The sequence below is a fragment of the Neoarius graeffei genome, chromosome 9, assembly GCF_027579695.1.
Source record: "Neoarius graeffei isolate fNeoGra1 chromosome 9, fNeoGra1.pri, whole genome shotgun sequence".
Classification (NCBI taxonomy): domain Eukaryota; kingdom Metazoa; phylum Chordata; class Actinopteri; order Siluriformes; family Ariidae; genus Neoarius; species Neoarius graeffei.
In genome coordinates, this window is record NC_083577.1 from 47,053,226 (window position 1) to 47,068,575 (window position 15,350).

Here is a 15,350-nt window from a genome sequence, read left to right on the forward strand (position 1 = left end):
AAGCATGTCCAACTGTGAAATTTGCAAGGTTAGTGTTTTGCATGACTCGCAGCTAGCTTACTCAAATCTCTCCATGACGAGATCCCTCAGCACCATGACCTAAATATACTTTAGCGTCTCTATAAATGGGCTTAATTACAGTGTTCATAGACTTGGCCATGTCTTGCAAGAATACAGCCAAACCCCAGATAGTTTGTGGTTTGGATTTTTTGTAAATATATTGATGTATCACATGTTCGCAGTTAAATGTGCTTTTATATTGCTGCATAGAGGACTGCTAAACAAATCCAATTGGTGAAAACACAAGCAGGTCCTAAGCATTTCTGTGTGTTTTTAATACATTGGAGGGGGACGTGAAAAATGTAGAGAGAAACTTTTTTGACTGTCGTTGACCCTGAGTGATGGTATGGAACAGGATTAGCTGAACTTCTTCATCACAAGTCCTTTAAAATGACATGCAGGATGTTCTAGTGGAGTGTGTTGTACTTGAAACATGTCGGATATTTCTGTTCTGGATGGGCAAATCGCTCAGTCTTTCTCCTTGGCTTGCCTGCACAAAGTAAATTGTGATCTTTCCCACAATCGATGGCTTCGTTAGACTAAGAAGGCCCAAGTTGCTCGCTGAATCATAAACCGTCCCATCTAATAGATTGCACAAATGATGACTGGTCAGGGTGTGATTATTTTAACCTTAAAGGAACAGTCCACCGTGCTTCCATAATGAAATATGCTCTTATCTGAATTGAGACAAGCTGCTCCGTACCTCTCCGAGCTTTGCGCGACCTCCCAGTCAGTCAGACGCGCTGTCACTCCTGTTAGCAATGTAGCTAGGCTCAGCATGGCCAATGGTATTTTTTGGGGCTGTAGTTAGATGCGACCAAACTCTTCCGCGTTTTTCCTGTTTATATAGGTTTATATGACCAGTGACATGAAACAAGTTCAGTTACACAAATTGAAACGTGGCGATTTTCTATGCTATGGAAAGTCCGCACTATAATGACAGGCGTACTAACACCTTCTGCGCGCTTCGACAGCGCATTGATATCTGAGCTCCGTATCAATGTGCTGCCGAAGCGCGCAGAAGGTGTTAGTACGCCTGTCATTATAGTGCGCACTTTCCATAGCATAGAAAATCGCTACGTTTCAATTTGTGTAACTGAACTTGTTTCATGTCACTGGTCATATAAACCTATGTAAACAGGAAAAACGCGGAAGAGTTTGGTCGCATCTAACTACAGCCCCAAAAAATACCATTGGCCATGCTGAGCCTAGCTACATTGCTAACAGGAGTGACAGCGCGTCTGACTGCGTCTGACTGACTGGGAGGTCGCGCAAAGCTCGGAGAGGTATGGAGCAGCTCGTCTCAATTCAGATAAGAGCATATTTCATTATGGAAGTACGGTGGACTGTTCCTTTAATTCTTAAGCTTGTGTTAGGCATGCCGCTGACTCATCATGTTTCTTGTGAGGACTGATGTGCAAATTGAGGAAAATGTTTAAACAATTTTCTGCTTCAGCATGCTCATTGCGTTATAGTAGCTGAGGGAAAGCACAGTGGTGGTGTTTTCGACATGGACACGTGTTTTCGACATGGACACTTATTTTCCAGGTTGCACTCAATGACTCGTTCCTTGATTTGTGAGCCAGATTTACTGGTGAAGTTACTAGTATTGTAATTGTGCAAATAATTTTCCCTCTGTTCCTGAACCTGTGCATGTGTGCCTGGAAATGGTTGACTGTTAAAGGGATCCCACTTTATTCCCAGTGCTTTATCAGCAGGACTAACGAATAACTAAAGAGCTTTTTGCATAGATGTTCACAATATTGCCATAAAGATGATCGCTCAGTATTCCAGCTTTGGTTGTTTTATGCTGCACCAACTAAAGACTGTTTTTACACCGCGTGCTGGAGTTCCGTAGCCAGAGGCGTGACGTACACTACCGTTCAAAAGTTTGGGGTCACTTTGAAATGTCCTTATTTTTGAAAGAAAAGCACTGTTCTTTTCAATGAAGATCACTTTAAACTAATCAGAAATCCACTCTATACATTGCTAATGTGGTAAATGACTATTCTAGCTGCAAATGTCTGGTTTTTGGTGCAATATCTCCATAGGTGTATAGAGGCCCATTTCCAGCAACTCTCACTCCAGTGTTCTAATGGTACAATGTGTTTGCTCATTGCCTCAGAAGGCTAATGGATGATTAGAAAACCCTTGTACAATCATGTTAGCACAGCTGAAAACAGTTGAGCTCTTTAGAGAAGCTATAAAACTGACCTTCCGTTGAGCAGATTGAGTTTCTGGAGCATCACATTTGTGGGGTTGATTAAATGCTCAAAATGGCCAGAACAATGTCTTGACTATATTTTCTATTCATTTTACAACTTATGGTGGTAAATAAAAGTGCGACTTTTCATGGAAAACACAAAATTGTCTGGGTGACCCCAAACTTTTGAACAGTAGTGTATGTCACAAGAGCATTGGTGTCTGGGGTGATGTATAATGCATTGCACATTGGAAATATGACTATCCCAAGCAGACTCGCGTTGCATTCAAAACAATAATGGCGGGTGAACGGCGTGCTGAGGTGTTTTTGTTAGCCGTGCACGTTTTATAACACTCTTCAAACGCCGGCAAAGTTACTATGTGATCAGAAACGTGTTGGAGGCAAAAATGAATAGAAGTAGGAAGTGATTCGAGGTAGAAAGGCACGTAGAACTTAGACGCCAAAGATGGAGATGTTTGAAATTCACTGATCTTGAATTTTCTTCTTGATTTTGTGAATGATCTTCTTGATTTTGTGTTTACGCTGTTTATATTGTCTGAGTGTTTAGTCTGTCTTGTTCTTATCTAGTGTTTATACTGTTTATTTATACTGTTTATATTGTTTGAGTGTTTAGTCTATGTCTAGTTCCTATCTAGAGTGTTTATACTGTTTATATTGTTGTTTTGTTCTTTTTCAATTATTCTATTTTTATTCTATTTTTATTTATTGCATTGCCTGTTTGCACCGTGGGTCAGAGAGGACTGAAATTTCATCTGTGCTGTATGTCGAGCATTTGACAATAAAGTTGACTTGACTTGATTTGAACTTGGAAAGAAGAATGTCAAAAACATCACACCCCTGTTCTGCTGTGCCAGCTGTCCTTTTCACGCAGACATCGATCCCTCCTCTGTTACTATCAGTTGTTCCAGTTCAGATGCGGAATATAACACACACACACACACACACCCCAATCTACTGCATTCGGATATTTTATACAGAACACAAGGTGGAATAAAGGCGTAAGATTCCTGCGTTGAACAGGCTGTGTAAAAGGGGCTTCTGTTGCTTGTGAGTTCTTGTAGAAAATTCTACAAAACTGCACTTTCTAAACACTCTCTCGTGTGTGTGTGTGTGTGTGTGTGTGTGTGTGTGTGTGTGTAAAGACCTCACTGCTGTTGATGTTCACAGTACACGTGAATTCTCAAGTTCTCTTTCCTGACCTTTTACTGTTGATGAGCGCTCAGACCACTTGTTGCTCACCCCATGACTTGGAGTTAATGAATTATTGATCACTGAGTTAAGAATCTTGTCTTGTTGGTAAAAAAAAATAAATAAAGAGCACCAAGATCAGGATTGAAGTGAAATACCAGAAGTGTCTGGAAAAAGAAAGAAATGAGGAGCGGGCACTTCAGAGCCCACTCATACTTCACGTTGTACTTTGTACCATGTTGCCAGAGTAGAGCAACCAAAAAAGGAAAAATGCAGAGCGTGGTGGAAGTCCAGCTAATAGTAAATTTAAGGGGAAGTGGCATTTCACAGATAAGGGGATGAGGAGAGGTGTGGTGTGGGGTTTTTTTGTGTGCGTATTAAAATGGCTGGTTGAAAAATATATTGGACGATAATTTTTTAAAAAATATATATTTATTTATTTATTTATTTTCCCCTCCAGTTTACCAGCCAATGGCTGATAGACCAGAAAGTTTGTTTTGGACTCTGCACATAATATCGTACTATATCCTTATCGTCCACTTTATTAGGAACACCTGCACATTCATGCAGGTATCTAATCAGCCAATCATGAGGCATCGGCACAATGCAAAAATCATGCAGATACAGTTCAAGCGCTCCAGATAACGTTGACCCATAGAACCTCGCTCACTCAGTGTTTTGTTTGTTTTTCACACCATTCTGTGTAAACACTGGAGATAGTTGTGTGAGAAAATCCCAGATCACCAGTTTCTGAAACACTCAAACCAGCTTGTCTGGCACTAACAACCCTGCAGTGGTTAACCTCAGATACCCCTTTTCCACCAAATCAGTTCCAGGGCTGGTTCGGGGCCAATGCTGGTGCTGGTTCACAACTCGTTCAACTTGCGAGCCAGCTGAGAACCAGTTTGCTTTTCCATCGCTCGCGGTGCCACGTCATTACGTCGCTGATACGTCATTACGTTGCTGTATACGTCAGTTACGACGCTACGTTTGCTTAAACCTTGGCGCGAATATCGAAGCAAAAACAACATGGAAGCAGCAGCAGCAGCAACAACAATAATAATAATAATTAAAGCCGCAAGCGGCCTCGACGGGCCCTCGCGCCAGCGGCCAAGGGGGGCGGGGGCAAGCGTCCCCACGAAATACCTTCCACAGCTTCTGCGGCAAGAGACATTACTACCACAATGGCGACAAAGCACAGAATTGGACACATGGCAACGATAGGGTCTCGCACTGTACGGTGCTCGGGCCCTAATAATAATAGCGCCCCAATAAGGGTCTTGTAAAGAGTTTGCTTGCCAAGTTTGACAAATAAGAAGCTGCAATATCATTTCTGCCATAACCAGCACTCCCAGGGGCGAAAGTGTACAAAATTTGGCATACATGTCAGGTGAGCTATGAAGAGTTTGCGTATGAAGTTTGATGACAATTGAGTAAATAGAAGATGAGATATAGATTTTTGAAGAATAAAATTTTTGGTTTTTCCCATGTCAGTAGGTGGCGCTATGCTGTACATGAGCGATTATGAGTTGGAAAAATAAGAGTCTACAACAGCAACGCACTATCACAAGGTAGTGGTGTAAAGGAAAAGCATAATGGAATTATTTACCAAAAACCCGTTTTGGAGCAATTGCGTCGGCCAAAAACAGCGCCCCCCATGGACGAAAATTCCCAAAATGTGGTATACATGACATGGGAGGTAGTAAGAGGGTTGCCGTGAAGTTTGACCAAATTTGAGGAAAGATTGGAATTTTTGCCCAAAAAAAGCGCCCCCAGTGGCGAAATATCACAGAAAGTGGGTAACATGTCAGAAGCCCAATGAGTGATCTGCGTGTGAAGTATGAGCAGCTTTGAGCAAGTAGAAGATGTGTTATGAATTTTTAAGCATGTAAAATGTTGCATTGAAAATTGATTGACATAGAACTTCTGAACGGTTTATGCTACGTGAAACCTATTTAGTAACTTTTGTCAGCCATGTGTGTAGATTATGTGTATCAATTTTGGTGACATTCCTATGAACGGTCTAGGAGGAGTTGCGCCGTCTTCGTGGCCATGCATTTCGCCCAAAAGTGAAATTACCTCACTTCCTGTTGGGCGTGGCCAATGCATTGGCATTACATTTTTGTCCGGCTTAGTGAGATACATATGCGTACCAAATGGCATGCCACTACTACAAACTACACGGCAACCAGGCACCTTAATGCGGGAGGCCAAAATCACAACGATTTAGGGGGCGCTATAGAGGCCCTGAGGCCCGCCTGGATCTGGGCTTCTGGTTCTCAGTAGGGGTGGCAGTCTAAGAAAAAGGAGCCAAATTTCGTGCGTTGTCGACCATGGCAAGCGCCCCAATAAGGGTCTTGTAAAGAGTTTGCTTGGCAAGTTTGACAAATCAGAAGCTGCAATATCATTTTTGCCATAACCAGCACCCCCAGGGGCAAAAGTGCACAAAATTTGGCGTAGACGTCAGGTGAGCTATGAAGAGATTGCCTATGAAGTTCGATGACAATTGAGTAAATAGAAGATGAGATATAGATTTTTGAAGAATAAATTTTTTGGTTTTTCACATGTCAGTAGGTGGCGCTATGCTGTACATGAGCGATTATCTCATCTCATCTCATTATCTCTAGCCGCTTTATCCTTCTACAGGGTCGCAGGCAAGCTGGAGCCTATCCCAGCTGACTACGGGCGAAAGGCGGGGTACACCCTGGACAAGTCGCCAGGTCATCACAGGGCTGACATATAGACACAGACAACCATTCACACTCACATTCACACCTACGGTCAATTTAGAGTCACCAGTTAACCTAACCTGCATGTCTTTGGACTGTGGGGGAAACCGGAGCACCCGGAGGAAACCCACGCGGACACGGGGAGAACATGCAAACTCCACACAGAAAGGCCCTCGCCGGCCCCGGGGCTCGAACCCAGGACCTTCTTGCTGTGAGGCGACAGCGCTAACCACTACACCACCGTGCCGCCCATGAGCGATTATGAGTTGGAAAAATAAGTGTCTACAACAGCAACGTACTATCACAAGGTAGTGGTATGAAGGAAAAGCATAATGGAATTATTCACCAAAAACCCGTTTTGGAGCAATTGCGTCGGCCAAAAACAGCGCCCCCCATGGACGAAAATTTCCAAAACGTGGTAAACATGACATGGGAGGGAGTAAGGGGGTGGCCGCGAAGTTTGACCAAATTTGAGGAAAGATTGGAAATTTTGCCCAAAAATAGCGCCCCCAGTGGCGAAATATCAGAGAAATTGGGTAACATGTCAGAAGCCCAATGAGTGATTTGCGTGTGAAGTATGAGCAGTTTTGAGCAATCAGAAGATTTGTTATGAATTTTTAAGCATGTAAAATTGTGCATCGAAAATTGATTGACGTATAACTTCTGAACGGTTTATCCTACGTGAAACGTATTTAGTAACTTTTGTCAGCCATGTCTGAAGATGATGTGTATCAATTTTGGTGACATTCCTCTGAACGGTCTAGGAGGAGTTGCGCCGTCTTCGTGGCCATGCATTTCGCACAAAAGTGAAAGTACCTCACTTCCTGTTGGGCGTGGCTAATGCATTGGCATTACATTTTTGTCCGGCTTAGTGAGATACATATGTGTACCAAATGGCATGCCACTACTACAAACTACACGGTACCCAGGCACCTTAAAGCGGGAGGCCAATATCACAACGACTTAGGGGGCGCTATAGAGGCCCTGAGCCCCGGCCAAGTTTGGGCTTTTGGTTCTGAGTAGCGGTGGCAATTCTCGGAACTGGCGCCAAATTTGGTGCGTTTTCGCCCATGGCAAGCGCCCCGAAAATGGCCCAACAGCGGAGAAAAATAAAGAAGAAGAAGAAGACGGAAGAATAATTAAAGCCGCAAGCGGCCTCGACGGGCCCTCGCGCCAGCGGCCAAGGGGGGCGGGGGCATGCGTCCCCGCGAAAGACCTTCCACAGCTTCTTCGGCAAGAGACATAACTCCCACAATGGCGACAAAGCACAGAATCGGACACAGAGTACACGGTGCGCTGAGATGTTGTCATGGACAGAAAATTTTATGCCATGGCTTCCCAACCAAATTAATGTATTTACCTCATCAGTCACCAAGCTATAGCTACATAGGATTGTCTTCTGTTAGACATCTATTAGTCTGTATGTAACGCTACAACACTTGCTCCCGACTGCCTACCCATTCCCCACAAGTCATGTGTGTTTAAGGCAACCAAAACAACATACTCCTGGTGCCTCATGATTGTAAACACCTCTCCTGCAACTGATACAGCGCAATGAGCGCCCCCAGTGGTGAAAGTTCACCAAATTTGGTATACATGTCAAGGGACCTATGAAGAGTTGTTTTGTCAAGTTTGATCAAGTTTGACCAATCAGAAGCCGAGATATAAAATGTTGCCTGAAAACAGCGCCCCCAGTGGCAAAAGTTTACAAAATTTGGGAGATATGTCAGGTGACCTGTTACGAGTGTGCGTATCAAGTTTGATCAAGATTGAGTAAATAGAAGATGAGATATTGATTTTTGAAGAAAAAATGTTTTGGTTTTTCCCATGTCAGTAGGTGGCGCTATGCTGTACATGAGCGATTATGAGTTCGAAAAATAAGTGTCTGCAACAGCAACGTACTATCACAAGGTAGTGGTGTGAAGGAAAAGCATTAAGGAATGATTTACCAAAAACCCGTTTTGGAGCAATTGCGTCGGCCAAAAACAGCGCCCCCCATGGACGAAAATTCCCAAAATGTGGTATACATGACATGGGAGGTAGTAAGAGGGTGGCCGTGAAGTTTGACCAAATTTGAGGAAAGATTGGCTTTTTTGCCCAAAAATAGCGCCCCCAGTGGCGAAATATCACAGAATTTGGGTAGCATGTCAGAAGCCCAATGAGTGATTTGCCTGTGAAGTATGAGCAGTTTTGAGCAATTAGAAGATTTGTTATGAATTTTTAAGCATGTAAAATTTTGCATTGAAAATTGATTTACGTATAACTTCTGAACGGCTTATCCTACGTGAAACCTATTTAGGAATTTTTGTCAGCCATGTCTGTAGATGATGTGGATCAATTTTGGAGACATTCCTATGAACGGCCTAGGAGGAGTTGCGCCGTCTTCGTGGCCATGCATTTCGCACAAAAGTGAAATTACCTCACTTCCTGTTGGGCGTGGCTAATGCATTGGCATTACATTTTTGTCCGGCTTGGTGAGCTACATATGCGTACCAAATGGCATGCCACTAGTACAAACTACATGGCAACCAGGCACCTTTATGCGGGAGGCCAAAATCACAACGACTTAGGGGGCGCTAAAGAGGCCCTGAGGCCCGCCTGGATATGGGCTTCTGGTTCTCAGTAGCGGTGGCAGTCTAAGAATAAGGAGCCAAATTTCGTGCGTCGTCGACCATGGCAAGCGCCCCAAAAAGGGTCTTGTAAAGAGTTTGCTTGCCAAGTTTGACAAATCAGAAGCAGCAATATCATTTTTGCCATAACCAGCACCCCCAGGGGCGAAAGTGCACAAAATTTGGCGTATATGTCAGGTGAGCTATTAAGAGTTTCCGTATGAAGTTTGATGACAATTGAGTAAATAGAAGATGAGATATAGATTTTTGAAGAATAAATTTTTTGGTTTTTCCCATGTCAGTAGGTGGCGCTATGCTATACATGAGCGATTATGAGTTGGAAAAATAAGTGTCTACAACAGCAACGTACTATCACAAGGTAGTGGTGTGAAGGGAAAGCATTATGGAATAATTTACCAAAAACCCGTTTTGGAGCAATTGCGTCGGCCAAAAACAGCGCCCCCCATGGACGAAAATTCCCAAAATGTGGTATACATGACATGGGAGGTAGTAAGAGGGTGGCCGTGAAGTTTGACCAAATTTGAGGAAAGATTGGCTTTTTTGCCCAAAAATAGCGCCCCCAGTGGCGAAATATCACAGAAATTGGGTAACATGTCAGAAGCCAAATGAGTGATTTGCGTGTGAAGTATGAGCAGTTTTGAGCAATCAGAAGATTTGTTATGAATTTTAAAGCATGTAAAATTTTGCATTGAAAATTGATTGACGTATAACTTCTGAACGGTTAATCCTACGTGAAATGTATTTAGTAACTTTTGTCAGCCATGTCTGTAGATGATGTGTATCAATTTTGGCGACATTCCTATGAACGGTCTAGGAGGAGTTGCGCCGTCTTCGTGGCCATGCATTTCGCACAAAAGTGAAATTACCTCACTTCCTGTTGGGCGTGGCTAATGCATTGGCATTACATTTTTGTCCGGCTTAGTGAGATACATATGCGTACCAAATGGCATGCCACTACTCCTAACTATATGGCAACCAGGCACCTTAATGCGGGAGACCAAAATCACAACGACTTAGGGGGCGCTATAGAGGCCCTGAGCCCCGGCCAAGTTTGGGCTTTTGCGTCTGAGTAGCGGTGGCAATTCTCGGAACTGGTGCCAAATTTCGTGCGTTTTCGCCCATGGCAAGTGCCCCGAAAATGGCCCAACAGCGGAGAAAAATAAAGAAGAAGACGGAAGAATAATAATAGTGAACTCTTACAAGAACAATAGGGCCTTCGCCCATAGGGCTCGGGCCCTAATAATAGTGAACTCTTACAAGAACAATAGGGCCTTCGCCCTATAGGGCTCGGGCCCTAATAATAATAATGGATGACTTCGTGTTTGTACAGCTGCTGCTTCTCATCGCTTAAAAATGGCGATCTTTCGCGGTCTTGTTATTGTTGTTGGTCTTAACAACTCCGCCCCCCCCCCGCTGACGTAAGCGGTTCTTTCCTCTGGCCCAGCAGAGAGTTGGTGCTAGCCTGGAACCGGTTTTTCTGGCCCCAGAGCCAGTTCTTTGTCAGTGGTAACAGAAAACCCGGTTCCAAACTAAGCACTGGCCCCGAACCAGCCCTGGAACTGCTTTGGTGGAAAAGGGGCAAGAGAGATCACACTTTTTTTTCTTCATTCTGATGTTTGATGTGAACATTAAAGTGCATATCCTGGACCAAATTTGTTATTTGTTTGTTTTTTTTTATATGAAAGTATGTCCCTTTACACACTCATCCAGAAGGGTAATTTTGCACAAGGCCATCTGTCTACAGCAGAAAAAAATAAATAAAACGCGTCTGGAAAAATCCCAAGGGAGTCTGGAGCCAGATTCGTGACGTTATCTGCGGAAGCGCCAGCAGACTGCGCGAGCTTGCATGGTTTCAGTGCACAGCCTGTGCAGACCAAGTTTAGCAGCTAGCGATTTTGCATTGAAATATGGAATTGTCACCTGAGCGCAATGTAGGAAACGATGAGTACTAATCCCATCAAGATTGGTGTTGCTACTGTACACCCTCCTACGATACATCTGTTAACCATTTTAATAATTACGTGATAACGTTGAAGAAATTTGCAGAAAACCACCAGGTCGTTTTCTCATAAACAAACCAGCGCTGACGTAGGATTCAGAGGGAGGCGTCCCGCACGTGACGTCACGAAAATCAATGTTTCCCGGGAAATCCAAATGCCAAGTTTTTTCAGAGGCGGACCAATTCGCCTCAAATGGCTTGATTTCAACTGAATTTTTCTGGTATTGCGCAAGGTAAAAAAATTGCACAAAATGCAGAATGTGACAGATATTTGACCAAAGTTTAATATAAAATAGGAGAATTACATTGATCTTGCTCCTGAATTTACCCGTGATATGCACTTTAACTAAAGCTCTTGACCTGCATGTGCATGATTTAATGCATTGTGCTGCTTCCATCTCATTTGGCTAATTGGATAACTGTATAACTGAGCAGGTGTTGAGGTGTTCCTGCTGAAGTGGATGGTGAGTGTATAGCGGTTCTTCCTGTTCCTGAACTACTTCATGTCTATAGCAGAACTGCTAGTTCGGTGCCTCTGCTGTACTTTCTGATATATATTTCTGAAGTGAACCCCAAAATAAACGTTCTTTATTGTTCGGCTATGCACAATAATACAGAATCATCGATTTGAGGCCACTTCAAACCCTGAACTGTAAACCCCTTATATAGAGAGAGTAGGGGACCGTGCTGCAGATTATGTAGTAAATATAATAGCGTTTGAATAAATGTTATTGGTAATTAACCTTCTGACCCAGGCATGTGTTTGAATTGATGGATGTTAATGTTCAGTGGCTTACAGTAGACTGTGTTTATTCATGTGATTACATGTTGTTGGACTTCTTATTTGTCACTAGGTTGGGATTCTCTAGGAAAATTACAATTCACTTGGATTTTGATGTAGCGTGCTACAATTCATGAAGTACACATTAATTTATACGCTCTATTGGCCCTGTTATGATTGTAGTAGGCTTAATGTTTTTCATCAGGAGGACTGACCGAGTGAACAGAACTGTGTAGAGAGTAAACAATCCACATTTTAGTGTTTATCTGTTTTTTTGTCATCTATGGAGTCCGTGGGGGCATGTCTCCTAACCTCTCATCTCATCTCATTATCTCTAGCCGCTTTATCCTGTTCTATAGGGTCGCAGGCAAGCTGGAGCCTATCCCAGCTGACTACGGGCGAAAGGCGGGGTACACCCTGGACAAGTCGCCAGGTCATCACAGGGCTGACACATAGACACAGACAACCATTCACACTCACATTCACACCTACGGTCAATTTAGAGTCACCAGTTAACCTAACCTGCATGTCTTTGGACTGTGGGGGAAACCGGAGCACCCGGAGGAAACCCACACAGACACGGGGAGAACATGCAAACTCCGCACAGAAAGGCCCTCGCCGGCCCCGGGGCTCGAACCCAGGACCTTCTTGCTGTGAGGCAACAGCGCTAACCACTACACCACCGTGCCACCCAACTCCTAACCTTTTAGTGTAAATAATTTTATTTAATGGGAAGAAAAGAACTCTTACCTAATATTGCATTTTCACATATTTCAGTGTGCATGAAGTTTTTGAAAAAAAAAAAAAGAGCCAAGCATGCATCTTAACTGTGCTAAAGTAGCAGTGAGTGTATGTAGTATTCTAAAAGGGCATTTGGGATAGTAATAGTGCTCTAGTAGTAATATGTAAGAAGCCATTTTATATTCAGCCAAAGTTGTGTGAATTATTCCAGTTAGAGGATTATTTTCACCTTGAATTTTAAATGTAGGCTGTGTTTGAAACAGAAGGTCGCTGCTGCGCTGTCGTAATAAACTGGCCTCTCCTAAGGCAAGATTTTTGACTGAAGGCATCTTCAAAGGACGCTCGTTTTGAACAATCTCTCAGGATAGCGTTTATGATCATGTGTGACGTCAGCATGCCATGTAACCGAACCAAAGAGTTAGCTAGTTGACTAACTGATGCCTCACAAATCATGTCAGACAAATTTAGTTGGTTAGTCTCAGGGTTATAATAGAGTACAATGTTTATTTCTCAGTACCTTCTCAAAAATCTAAGCAAAAAAAAAACTAGCCTCAAAAATTTATTTGTATACAAAATCACTTTTCTGTGAAGTTCGGTCCACCGTCTTTTTTTTTTTAAAATGTTTCCGTCGCTTGAGGGAGCTGCCGCACAGATTTATGGGTAATAGGCGATCTTGCATGTGACGTCACAGCCAATCCAGATTGTAACAGACGCCATCTTGTCGGTCAAACGCCATATTTCTGCCTTCTACTTCTACTTCTGCTTCTACTTCTACCTTTTCTTCTGGAAAACCCTACTATATACAATTCTACTACAACGGCTGCGGCTACCAGCTCTCCCTACCTGTGCACGTTTTTTATGTTTTTTGTGTGTATTTTTGCGTGTTGTTCGTCTGTACCGGACTTCAATATCCACTACAACCGTATGGACTTACTGGACATTGGTTTCCAGCAGAAAATGACGGTTTGTAGCGATTTCCATCGCATGCACAACATTCCAGACGAGATAGCGAGACCAGCGGGGTCTCCGTGGATTGTTATCGGGTCTGGCAGGCGAAGGAGGCGGTGCCGGGAGAGGAAGCAAAAGCGAGGCTGCAGAGCCGGCCTGTTGACTAAGCTCAGAAAACAGCCACTCAAATCTCCACTGCCAAGCCTCTACCTCTCCAACGCCAGATCCATGGTAAACAAGACGAACGATTTGGAATTACAGCTGGAATTACCTTATTCTATTCTATAATCGGCTGGTCAGTGCTATACTAGATACTACTGATATATCTAGTATCAGTACTAGTAATACTTAAGTGACTTACCCGTCCAATGAGGATTGTTATTTTCTTGTTTACAAGATGCCACATCTGAGTCGCTGACAAATCCTGAATTTCTGTAAAGATAACTGTCCAGAGATTTATAAGCACGCAGTGCTTCACCACTGAACAGCGAGGGAAAGTTGATGAGGTAATTATACACGTCTGGGTATTCCACCTCTGGCAGTTCAATATCCACTGACACGGTTGTGAAAACTACGTCTGGTAAGCGATAAGGGTCACTAATCTGTAGGTCGTTTATTTTAGACATATATCTAGTTATCTGTTCATTAGAAAAATGAGCCGTGTAGTCCGTCGGTTGAAATTTATCCATTTTGTACACGAGTGCAGCAGTATTCAGCGGTGTTTTTTACCGACAAGATGGCGGCTGTGTACTTTCCGGTCACGTGACTGCAAGATCTCTATTGGGGGCAGTTTGACAACATCTTGGAAGACAGGAAATGAACATGTGGTCCGTTTTGAGCAGTTCTTGATACCTCACTGTCTTGTTAGACATCCTCCTGAGGCGGCATTTTCCCTGTTTTGAATGTTACGTTTTTGCAGCATTTCCCCAGCATTTGAACATTACTGTGGCTAAACAAATAAATAAAATTCTATTGCAATCATTAAAGATATTGACAGTTTGTTGCTGTTGATTTTCATTTTATTTTCAGATGGACATCATCGTCAGATGGCATGCTGGCGTCACACGTTATCACAAGTAATATTACACATTACTTCATAATGTGTAATATTTTATCTTATAATGTGACTCTCTCGTGCAATAATTTATAATGTGACTGTCTCTGTGCAATACTTTATATGTGCAATACCTCACTCCATAATGTGTAACACAACACATACACCTCAGACTGTGCACCTTACCCCCCTTAGACACCCCCCCCCCGGGGTGTTCACACGGCACATATTTGCATCGATGCTGCACCGATGTATTTTGTTGCGATATATCTTACACCGGTGTAAATTTTGTGGCGCGTTCACACGTCACAAACCTGCTTACTAGAGAGAAGCGTGTTAGCACTGGTGCAGCCCCACTTGTGTTCACATCGCAGTTTTTGCGACCGTGCTATACGATAGTAATAATGCGGAAATGAAATATGCGCATGCGTGAAAATGTACTTCCTTTTCCCGGTTGTCATGGCATCACCAAGCGCCGGGAAAACAACGTGGATGAAGACACGCAGTTCTGTTGTTGTTGATATTCGCCATTTTGGAAGCGCAAAATACCAGGATGCAATTTATGCAATGCCCGTATGTAATCAACTCTCCTCACGCGTAGCGAGTCTACCCCTGTAGCATTCAGACGTCCCATTTTATATCGGTGCTGCCCTGCAAACTAGCATTTACTCTAGAGTAAATTTCTTAAACCACTTCCCGAGCAGGGTTAGATTTGTACCGGTTTAAGCAGCTTTCAGGGGCTACACCGGTATAACTTTGTACCGTGTGAACGTTCTACCGGGGCAGCCCCGGTGCTACACCGGAGTAAAAGTTGCCGTGTGAACACCCCTTCTCTCTCTCTCTACACGCTGTTTGCACTGTTATTGGAGATGCTTTAGGCCCTGTCCACACGGCAACGGATTCAGGTGAATCTGATAAAATTGTTTATCGTTTCGGCCTGGTGTCCACACGGCACCGGTGTTTTGGGTGCCCCAAAACGATATTTTTTGAGAACGG

At 43.4% G+C, this 15,350-nt stretch overlaps 1 protein-coding gene across 3 annotated transcripts in view; it reads left to right on the forward strand.

Moving 5' to 3' along the window:
• nck2a (NCK adaptor protein 2a) overlaps positions 1–15,350 on the forward strand; it is a 114,486-nt gene that overhangs the window by 34,844 nt on the left and 64,292 nt on the right. The window lies entirely within an intron of this gene.